Genomic DNA, 12682 nt, shown 5'->3' on the forward strand with positions numbered 1-12682 from the left:
CTTTTTGCTGATAATTGTGGTCGTCGTTGCAGAGGCGTTGCTTGGGCAGCCAGCGTAGAAATCATGTTAGGTGGGTGACGTAATCACATTTAGTACAGTCATTTTTTTCCCTCCAGCCTTTGGTGCACGAGTTTGAACTATGGACCTTGCATAAGTTTTAAAAAGAAGTTCTGTAGCATCTCTTGTGACGTGCCTGATAATGTGCGCCGGCAAGCATTTTTGTGGCGTCGCGGGCGTAGTCGAGAGTCCGCATGCAAGAAAGGAAGCAAGGCTTCGACGTCTGGGAAAAGACGGTTTCAGTTTATCATGTTTGTTAGCGAAACAAGAAACATCAAGCGGACAGAGCGCTTCTCGGCCTGTCGGCTAAGATCAAAGTCGCTTCTCAGCCTTTTGGCTCAGATCAATTCTCGGCCTTTTAGCTAAGGTCGAAGTGTAACCCTCGTGATTACATGTGCTTGGCCCTGGATCGGTGCTTTGATGCCCCCTTCTCTTGAGGGGGGACCACTTTTTTCACTATTATTTTCCTTTTCCACGCTCTTCTCTGTTTCCCTTCCTTCTTGTACTTGCGCTGTGTCCAAGACGTGCTCCTTCGGGAGCTAACCGGTCAGTTGCACCGCACTCTACCTGTTCTTCCCCTGTCCTGAGGTCACGTCCTCGTTCAATGGCTGGATCCTTTTTTTACACCTGAACGCCTGGCCTATTCAGCAGGGATGTCTGGGGCCTTTGGACCCCCGATAGTCTGTGCCTTTGGGATTTACTGGTAGTCTCACTTCGTGGTGCGTCAGCGGGGGATAGGCTCCGTGGTGGGTTAAGGGCCCATACACGCGCTAGCCGTACACCCGTTCCGCACGTGGCGGGACGCCTGCCGTTTGCAAACGGAGAGCGAAATGGCGGCCTGGCGCCAAAATGCAACACAAGCGCTAGCCGCATGACCGCTCTGACGCGCACTTTGGTTGGATGATGCGACGCTGTTGAGGCTGGTAACCATTTGGCGGAGCTTCACTCTTCAAGGTCGGCAACCATCACCAATAGCAGACGACGCTGACAAGTTCATGCTTGCATTGAATCAAGCTGCCGCATTTATGAAATTGAGGCTGTGTTATTTTCACAGCGCGTTTTTCGGCCGCAAGTGTTGGGTCTCCGTAGTCATCTGTGTTTGTGGCAAATTACGCGCTCCCTTTTTGTTGGTTACCGCACAAAAGTCCTATCGCTCGAGTTGCATTTGGCTCGATGATGATCTTTCACAGCTAGCAGGAATGTGGGCGCGAACACTCACAAACGTTTTGTATTCCAATGAAGGAAAGGCCTACAGTGGCAGCGGCATTGCACGCTGCAATACTGCGATGCTATCTACAAATAGATGAAGGAATTGACCGGTCGGTAATTTTTATGATTGGGCGCTGGTGTATATCATTGTGCGCGGCTTGCCGACGCGCTCTTTACTTTGCGCTATACAAGTTGGCGTTTGCTGTATAACATGTCACAATGAGCTCGACAAGTATTGAAGTAATTGAAGTTTCAGCCTAGAAGAAAATGTTTAGCATGTGCGATATATTTATTAAAGCTGGAAATAAATGTATGTGCATAACATGTAGTCATGCATCTTATGAGAAGCGCTATAGCCTGCTTTTTAAAGAGTCTAAATATGAAGCGTAATGTGTGTTTATATTTTATTCAAGACACCTTGTTGCTGTTGAAAAAACATGTCTGCATTTTTGTTGGTGTACGTAAAAAATGGCACTACAAACATCGCTTTTATTTTAACTCATCTAAAGGTTTCACAATTTATTTGCTACAAACCCTTCACTTCTACATTCTTGTTGCTCACCTCATCATCTTTTGCCATTGGCAATATGTTCATTACATACCCCGACACAGCCTCAATGTTACAAGGTTTAACATGATGTCATAACCTGGTTTTATTTCAGAATATTAGGTTTCTCCACCCACTTGAATGTTCTGTGGATCATGTGTGACAATGTTTTGGTGCTTAAGCTTCGTTTTCCCCCGTTTGAATAATTGCTAGCAGGAAATCTTCTGTTTGCCTATGTTCACAGTAGTCCAGTGAAAGGCATGTTTGAATGAAATGCATTTTTTGACGCCAACGAAACCATGAATCTCGTTCACTGACGCATATTTGTGCTCACTCTAAGGTGAACCTTCTTTCTCATCACTCAATATCTCAGTCTCTTCTGGGGAGCCTGAATAACTTCATTCCATATTCTGCTAGCTGGCGCAGAGTGCCAAATGCAGTAAAACAAGGACAGCATCTAAGGCATTCCTCTATGATCAGTTGAGCTGTGCACGTCTCTTTCTGAGACATATTTGCAGCTATCAGTCATTTTGGGGCATCATTGTATCAGTAAGTTCAAATCATTTGTCACTTCTGCAATTCATGAATTTTAAGGTTATTGCAAAGAAACCTTGCTGAAGATGTAAATGTGTTGAAATGTGTAAGGTTTGAAAAGAGACAAGAACACTTCTGTTACCTTTAACTCTGGCTACATAAACAAGAACAGCCACAACATAGTGTAATACGCTGTGCAAGATTATTCTATTGGCAAAAGGCATGGCCTTGGCTTTAACTGGCTGTCCTCGGGACAACTTGTGATACAATTTGTGATGTTTTCTTTTTTGCCTGCCAAGTTAACCAGTACAGACAATTTTGCAAAAATTTGCCACATTATCGTGAATTCTGACTCGTGTGAAAGTGCTTGATCTTCAGCACTTTATTTTTTTGTACATATGTCCTCCTATTCTAAATGTGCGTGTAATGTGTGCCTTCACATTATGCGTACACATGGTCCATGGCAACGATTGACAACACTGAAGTGAGCACCAGAATGGGTGTGGGCTGCCACAGGGTTGTAGGCAGCTTTTTTTTTTGTGGGCGTGGAATTGAAGGAGGGGCACCACTATGATCCTAAGTGGGGCACGGTTCGTGGATGTGATCGAGCGTCTTTTTCACTCTGTATACTACGGAGGGAAAATATTCAAAAAAGGGAGGAGGTTGTGAGCCCAGTGTGCCAACCCCTGGCTTTGCCACTGGGCTGCATCAACGTTGTATGCCTTGCCTTACTAAGCATCCACAGCCTCTTTTCACTGACTACAAAGTGAACATTATGTGACGTGTGGAGTTGAGATGGGGAAATGGCATGCAAATGTTTTTGTTGTATCATCCTAAAATCAAATATCAGTCATGCTGTACTAGCCCATTGAGCCGTTTCGTTCTGTCACCTGTGGTGATAATGTAAATGTAGTGGGTAGATCACTAATTGTTTTCTGCTAATAACATGAAGTGTTTTCTGCTGATAACATGAGTCTCTTTCATACTGATATTGTAATACTGAAGCATCATCAACAAATTGCAAGCCATTCGTGAGTAAGTCTGATAAGACATTTTGCCTGTCTGTGCCAGTCTGTTGCCATAGAGCAGAACAGGAATGGCTCAACATACTCATGAACACCCCAAGAAGATGATTACTTGCAGTGTTATTACTTTTGTAATATGTGAAATACTCTATATGTAGCTGTTGTTTCAATAGAAAATTTTGCTTCAGAAAAACCGCGCTACTGAAAAAAAGTTTGTTTTCATTTGTAGTAAATTTATATCTTGCTCTCTTCCCTTGTCTTGAACCAGACTGTCACAGCGTCCTTATACAAATTCAATGTTGATTTTAATTGTTGTTTTTAATGTCACCGATGTGAGAACAAATGGCAGTAGAAAAAAATCCACCTGTGGTACTTCATTTCTCACAGTGGTGATTCATAGTGCCAAATTTCATTCATGCATGTATTGAGTATAAAGCATTATAAAAGCAGAGGGGGCACAAAAACCTACAAAACAAGGTCCTGGTGGCTGACCATCTGCCACTACATTTTACTTAAAAAATATATAGCACAGTGATAAAGTGTCAAAAGGTCAGCACTTGCTAAAAAATATAAAATCAAATGACATGCACAGCTTCCCAGTGTCTCTATTTTATTCTAAACTAAACCAAGATATTACACTGATTAAAATTTAAAATGGGTTGAGTGGTGTCATAAAAAAAGGTTTACCTTCTAGCACACGTGCATTCCTTTCAGCAAGCTGCTCAAATGGTCAATGAGATGAAAGCTTGCAGCAAACGACATAGGATAGAACATTGAGCCACATGTGCTATCGTACTAATTGTAAACTGCTGCAAGGTATGAACAATCAATTCAATAATTTTGTCTGAATAACTTTTGCATCCTCAACCGAAAGACGATAACGGTTGCATTACACAAGAAAGTTTATTAGCAGCTTGCACAGGATATAGCATAGGGTACACAGAAAAACATGTCATGTTGTTCTCGGATTGTAGTACAATGACAGCTCTTGAGCATCCCTTTGAAACAGTGCAGAATACGTTGCATGCAAATGTGATACTGTGAGCATGCTTTACAGTAAGCTATTTATATAAACAAGTATAATGGAAGCAGCCCCATCAGCACTATAAAAACAATTCAAGGCTCTGTGTTGTTATAAAGCCACAGCAGCCAAGCCATTGTGCTAAAGGTCAATTGATCGTGCATTTACATACTCAATGCAAATCCACACATCACAAGTAATGCTTCGTTCCCTCCCATATTGCCCATGCTAGAGACCACAAACAAGCTGACGGATTTGTTTAAAACACCTAAAAATGATTCAGTTTGATTGCGCGAGATCATGTACAATCACATATGTATGTACATAGTGATTATATTGCCCCCCTCCCCACTCCTGATTTCCTCAATATAAAATCTGAGCTAAGTCCAAACGCGAGCTTTTAGGCACTAAGCCTGACAAATCATGGGAATTGTAACTTATTGCCCTGAAAGCAACCTTACGTGGGTCGTCGAGGATGGCACTGTGCACGTCATGCTTATACTAGTCGGCATGCATGTTGTAAGATGCCTCCTTCGCAACATATTTGCTCGTTCATTATTTGTAGTAACTCTATGGGGTCACATCAAACCCCATTTAAAAACTGTACCCAAAGAGCAATCTTTAGTAAGAATCAATCCAAATCAGTTTTCTCGAAACCCGCCTGAACCTAAGCCAAAAAATATATGTTGCCAATTTAGAGCAAAACTTTCCAATGTAGGACATCATACCGAACCAGCGGTATTACAACTGAACACATAACTGAAATTATATATTTGGAAGTGTGTCTGCAACCACATTTCAAATTAATATACGAGTTATTGGTTTGAAACAATTAAAGTGGTTCAATGCAAGTGTAAACAGCATATATTGCCACTTACATGGTGAGTTCAACTTTTAATTTCCGGAGCAGTGACATTTTTACATGGACAACTGGTTTCCAGAAACTTGCTGAGGCGAGTACTAATGACAAACAGTTGCCTGCCATTCAGTAAGTACACCTCTAGGGGCAGTGGCAGCAGAGAGGGGGAGGTTGTGGGGGGCTGGAACCCCCTGAAAATTTTCACCTGCTCCCCCTCCCCCCTGCCACCACAAAAGCAAACATAGTGAAACGCAGCACAGAAGTTCTCAGTCAGCGTCCCTGCCTCTTGAAGAAACTCGCGTATCATGGGTGACCCCCCCCCTCTCTCATAGTGAAGATATCCTCGCACCACCCCTGTATGCCTGTGTTTTCTGCTACCTGTCATTTTAATGTCACATTGGTAGAGCGATCACCCCGAAAAGACGTAGGTCTCTGGTTTGATCCCTGGACCAGGATAAATTTTTTGGCAACTAGCTTTTCCTTGTTAGAAATCCGTACATATTTCTACGTGGCCTCGTGCCACAAACAGGTGGTTGTCTAGTTTTCCTTTCTTAACCAGTCTGCGCCCTGCAGGTTTGCACAGAACTTCTTTGCATTACTTTGTTGTCTCGTGTTACACAAAGCAATTTATTTTTTCACAAACAATAACAAGCTTGTGTTCCTTCAGAATCATGCATTATGTCGTACCCTTCAAAGGGCCCATGCGTTTCAAATGATGCATGCCGCTTTTCTTTCATGTTTTTCAGTAAAAGTGACAAAATCAAAGTATTTCAATCTAAATAATTTCTGGCAACACACGTGACATATTCATGTGCGAGTATTCATTGGCCCAAAATATAGAATCTCTTTTGCATGCTTGCAGTTTGGATATTATTATGATGATAAGAATGTAAGCGTCTTTCATGCTTTCGGAGGAGCAAAAAAAGATGTGCATTCATGCGAAACGGTTTGCTTTTGTGTGCAACCAACACAAGTAGTGTTGACCAACAACCTGCGCAAAGTGAAATCTTACATTGCATTTCTACATTAGGACAAAACTATTTACTTTTTTGTGGGTGCTCACATGCTAGTCATAATATCTGCTGAAGTCACTGTAGGGCTCAGATTCCGGTGTTGTGGCCCATGTGCTTACTGTAACTCATAATGATTCCTTCAAAAAACTGTGCTGCTGGCTACGCATGCTTTGGTACCACATTATGAAGGCTGCATTTTCACTGGAAAGAGAAAACCACCATGCTATATATTACAAGGTATGCCAGTAATTGTCATCTGCTTTCGTTTTTAATTTTTATGTTTGCCCACACTTGTTTGCTAGTGCCAACCTTGCTAATTATTTTTGCATATACCTCAGGATAATGCAAGGAAGATGTTGCCACGTGAAACTCAGCTTGTAAAATATTCTTGCAGGACATCTTCAACTCAGTGTGCACTCAAGAAACAGTGCATCATAGATGCGTCCACTTGTTTGAAACAGAGTGTGAACTTTGTTTCGTACAAGCACATGCATCAATGATACACTGTACTTTTTTCTTTTTATTAACTTTAATGTGACTGACTTGATGCTGTCATCATGTCACATGTGGTGTACGCTGATGTTGCCAGCAAAAAGAGACTTTCTTGTTGTATTGCTTTCAAATCAAATTCTGCAGTCAATATTTTTAACACTTCTAATCATCGCTCCCAAAGAATATCACTCAGTGAACGCCTGAAACAATCGTAATGAAATTCGGCTGACTTTCATTTCTGGAACGTGCCTGTCTAAACTGAGCATTTGTTTAGACTGGCACAATATAATGACCTGACCATCTCTTCACCAGTAAGACAATGGGGATATTATGTGCCATTAGGGTATCCCTTTCGAGGCATTTGTATGTAAATGCAAATGCCCCTTGAGAAAGAGGATGCATCCTGAAAATGCAAGGGGGCAAGAGGACAGTTAGGTTGTCTTGAAGTTAGAGGCTTTGGACATGCAGTGTCACATTTACAACATCTTCCATGAACTGACAGTTTCCAAGACCTGGTTGACTGGAGACGTGTCTCGTTGATGTGGTAGGGAATGCAGTATCTGGTGAGGAGATTAAAAAGCAGGCCAGTAGTTCATCAGCCAGACTAAAAGTCTGTCCAGAGTGTGCAAGGAACGTTGCTGTCACGACGAAGGATCATTTGTAGTTGTTATGAGCAGGCCAATTGACAGCCTTAATTAGTGTAATAAGACGCCACAGACAGCACTGGGCACTGTGATCAGTCAAGGCTGTTAGCGAGGAATGTTTAAAGTGTACAGTCAATCTCTATTTGAAAGTTATTACGCGAGCCACAACCAAGAACTACAGTATTTCCATGTCCCAAAATACACTCTCGAGAAGAAGGTGGTATCACGCAAGCTTAACACACTCTTTTTGCTGTTCCTTAATCAGCGATCACTCCCACCTGGAGAAGCTGTTTAAATGAAGCAGTGCCTAGCACCAGCTGTAACATATTTTCCCAAGCCATTCTGTAATCGGGTGCGGAGATAAAAGCCCACGAAAAATCACACAACACCCTTCCCATCCGCTCATATCCTACATCTTGAACTTTGCTGGCTCACAAATACACCATGTGTACCAACAGTACATTTCCCGGCTTCCTGTGTCGACACAATGGCCACCGAACCAAAACTATCCACCATGGCTGCTTGAGCTACTAACTATCGAAACGTCAATAGAAGGACTACGCAGCAAACGTGAAGTGCCAATCATTGCAGCACAGCGGTTGGCATCCCATCATCTGTTTGACAGGTACCAAGGATACACTCACGTGTACACTGACGGCTCCGTCACTAAAGAGACAGCGACATCAGCATTCGTAATTCTGGAATCGCGCGAAGAATATGCATGTTGGTTGGGCCACCTCTCCTCTTCAACAACTTCGGAGCTCGTAGCGCCTTTGCTAGCCGTAAGATTTATTAAATTGTCAACGACACCAAGAAAATGGGTGGTAATTACAGACTGTCTGGCAGCACTGGCATGTGGGGAAAATGCCACTTCAAGACAAATTGACTTGCGTATAGTATACGCTATTCTAAAAGAGCTCTCAGAAGCTACGAAGTCGAATCATCGAGTGGCATTTCAGTGGGTTCCTAGTCACTGCGGAAATAAGGGAAATGAAATGGCGGATGAGTTGGCAAAAACCGCTCATAGTTCCACGAAAACGTGCCTCATTCCGGTATCTCTATATCATGGAAATAGAATTTTAAGAACAACAAAACGTGAATTACGCCTGTCTATCTGGTTCACAGACAAAACAAAGGAATCGATGCTATATTCTGTTGATCCTAATCTTGAATACCAATTAGACCGTGACCTCCCAAGACGTATCGACACACTCATTCTTCGCCTACGACTCGGAACTGCTTACACAAAGCACTTCCTACTTCGTATTCAGCGTGCAACATCATCGGCATGTTCATGCGGCCACGACGACAAGAATATCTGTCCCCTCTTGCTCGACTGTCCGAGACACGACACACAGCGAAGGCAACTAGAACAAGAACTGCATAGGTTAGATCCTGAGCGACCATTCGGGTTGAATAAAGTACGATGTCCATGGCCATCCAAAACAAACGGCAAACCAATGAAGGTGCTGTACCACTTCTTCGAAGAAACGAAGATTTGTGACGAATACTGAGCGGACAGAAGTTAAAAGTGAGCGTGTCGTCTACGTGTTTGTCCTGCCTATATACGAGAACTTTTGCTCTCACCCATGTAGGACTGTACATATGTATGCATGCTATTGTATTTTTCGTATTTTTATTTGTACCAATTAAGTGGAAAGGAGTAGCCGTCGCTAAGCAACGGTGACGAAAACTGCGTTTATTTTCTATTTCAATAAAAAAGAATACATTTGGATTGCGACGAAGGAGGGGCTCAAAACTGAGAAAAATTAAATGTGTACATTTCACCTTATGGGTGATTGTTGTAGCATGCTACAAGCAACGAGGGAAAGAAGAATGCACAATCTCGTTTTGCACTGTTTATGCCACTAGGCTTTAGGGATGTTAGGCAAGTCAACAGTCGCACGGCAACTTTCATATCTCGTGCAACTGTACAAGTATGTTGATAGGCGGACGTGAAGAATACAGAAAATCCTGTTTAGTGAAAAAAAGGTAGATCCCTGCAGTTGGTCTAGGCCAGCTGTCGACCCAGTGTGAGCTCATTCCGGTACAGCCAAGTCACAACCTTGCCTTATCGTGCGCAAGGCAGATATCCAGACCTCGTGCCCCAAGCTCGACAAGTACAAGCCTCTGCCTCAACCTCAATCTATATGTATTATTGTAGCTGAAGCTTGGGTTTGGCTAGCGTAACCAAATCAGACCCAAAAATTGCATTTGTTTATTAACAAAACACGTCTCTTCAAGAAAAGAATGGTACTCCAGCACAAGTGTCAATGAGTTGCCACAATAAAATGAGCGTGCCACTAGCTTCACAGCTAATGTAATCAGAAACAGTCAATGTGAGTGAAATAAGAATGTAGAAGAGGTTGAAAAGCACGAGCTACCATCACGGACAAGCGAAGGATTCACTGTGTATTAGAAAGGGTCATTGGATGTCCCCGTTCAACCAAAGAAAACAGCAGCATGGGTCAAAGACAATAATTAGGAGAATTTATGACAGGTCGTATGAAGTCCAGTTGGAAGACAGCATCCTGAGAAAGAACTGAGTACTCAACAGGACAAGCCCTTCCTTAGACAAACACATTGAAGTCAGTGAGCCAGAGACAGATCAACCAAAGCAGACTGGAATTTATGCTGGACCTCGAAGCAACACATGGCCTCCAAAGAGGCTCCAGGATTTCACAGTTGCTTGAAGGATTGACTTCAGAAAGGGATGAATGTAACAAAGAGATCCATAAATGCAGGCGCGTACCAACTTTCTCGTGAGGGGGGGACAAACCTAACCCTACACACACACACATGTATATATATATATATATATATATATATATGTGTGTGTGTGTGTGTGTGTGTTTGTGTGTGTGTGTGTGTGTGTGTGTGTGTGTGTCTGTGTGTGTGTGTGACGAACCACACGAGAACGGTGTGGTGGAATGGTAGATAAGGCGGAAGACGAAGACAAATAAATGGTTCATGGTTCATCGTACAGCCATCACGCCTCCTGCGTCACACTAGTCGACAGGATCTACCGTGCCCTTCATCATGGCCACATCCAAGAAAGTCATCAACATCCCGAAGTACTCGGGAGTATCCACGGACGTCCCCTTTGACAAGTGGCTCCGACTCTTTGAGGTGAGGACTGCGGCCGCAGCATGGACGGAGCGAGACAAGCTGTCCTACTTCTCCGATTACCTTGAAGGTGAGGCTTTCCGATGGTTTCTTACCGAGGTTTTCGACACAGACGCGTCTTGGGAGAGCTTATGTGATCGCATGAAGGGACGCTTTATGAGCGGCGTCGCGGATCCTTTTCGCCAATTCATTCATTGCCGGTTGCGAACAGGCCAGAGCTTGAAGGAATACTATAATGAAAAAATGTCTCTCGGACGCCTCGCCGACCTAAAGGACACGCACCTTATAACAGGGCTTATCGACGGTCTTCCTGCACATATGGAGATGGCGCTTGCTGGGCTTACCTCGTCTACACCAGAGGCATGGCTTACAGCTGCACTTCGTGTAGAGTCAACCATGCAGAGAATGAAGTTACATCGCTTTCCACCAGCTCGGAATACACAGATTAACGTAACAAGTGACAGAACTAGTCAGCGTCCACGTAATTCCCTGGTACGAACACCCGTGCGTGAGTGCAAACACTGCGCGATGGATGGCTTACCCCGACAGATGCACTGGCATAATGAATGTCTACGACGCGCAAGCATTTCCGCCCTCTCCACCAACCAGGGAAACGAGGAGGGCGACCCAGAGTTCATGTATTTCAGTTTGATGCCCTCATTAACGGGTACCCTGTCAGCGCTACACTTGATACCGGAGCTACGATTACCTGTACCAACGAAGCAGTGCTGAAGGCACTTCACATGCAAATAATGAGGAATTCATGCATCTCAGTTCAACAAGTCACATCATCTACCAAAACTTTGGGTCGCGTTAATCTAAAGGTACAGATAGAAAAAGTGACAAGAGAAATTCAGGCTCATGTTCTACAAGGCATGAAGAGCAACTTACTTCTTGGCTTGGATAGTGCTTGCCTCTTTAACTTGTCACTGGACCTTGACACTATGACTCTACGCCAAGGGAAAGACAACCTCCATTCTCGTACACAGAAGCAAACCACGGTTAACAAGGGCGCGTCTTTGCAAGGTGTTGAAGTTTGTGATGTACTACATCTAAATAAAACTCAACAGTTGGCATTGAAGCAGCTTATCCACAAGTACGTTGACATTTTTTCCAAGTCACAGACTGACATTGGGTGCATCAACGGCGAAATGCATCGCATTCATCTCAACAGCAATGTTCCCATTCGTAGAGCTCCCTATCGATGCTCAGAAACTGACAGCGTTGAAATGGACAGACAGATCAATGAGCTTCTCAAGCAAGGTGTCATACGACTATCTACCTCCCCATACGCTGCGCCAGCACTTCTGGCAGAGAAAAAAGGGGAAAGACGCACGCGATTCTGCATCGACTACCGCAAGCTGAACGAATTGACGGTGCCTGATTATCAGCCCATCCCTCGCATCGATGACGTTCTCGATTCTCCGGGGAAATCTACGTACTTCTCGACATTAGACACAACGTCGGGTTACTGGCACGTGAAGATTCACCCTTGATGACATTCTGAAAACGGCGTTTGTCACACGTACCGGTCACTACGAGTGGCTCGTCATACATTTTGGCCTTCGGAATGCTCCGGCCACCTTCGAACGGGCTGTCAAATTCGTATTGGCAAAACACCGTTTGCAGAACATCACGAATTACTTCGATGACATTGTTGTCTACTCTGACACGTTTCCAGACCATCTGAGGCATCTGGAGGGCGTTTTAAAAGCTTTCAAAAGCGAAGGCGTCAAGCTTAAATTAAAGAAATGTCAATTAGCTCGAACCTCCATTGAGTACCTGGGACACAAGGTTTCGCATGGCACCGTCACTCCAAAGCAAAGCAACGTGGACGCAATCCTACGGTTTCCGACACCATCACGCCCTAAAGAGTTGAAGCGTTTTCTCGGCACTGTCAATGTTTATCGGCGATACATCGACCACTTCAGTCAAATCGCACACCCACTGACGCGTCTGCTCAGCGAAGACGCCACCTGGAACTGGGATGCGGAGTGTGAACTGGCTTTCATTCAGCTCAAGAAATGCGTGACAGAAGAGCCAAACCTTAACATCTACGATGCCACTAAGCCTTGTGTGCTATACTGCGATGCATCCAAGAGAGGTATCGGCGCCGTCTTGAAGCAGGCTGATGATGAAGGTAGAGAGCACCCAA

This window comes from Rhipicephalus microplus, chromosome 6 (assembly GCF_043290135.1).
Source record: "Rhipicephalus microplus isolate Deutch F79 chromosome 6, USDA_Rmic, whole genome shotgun sequence".
NCBI classification, from domain to species: Eukaryota; Metazoa; Arthropoda; class Arachnida; order Ixodida; family Ixodidae; genus Rhipicephalus; species Rhipicephalus microplus.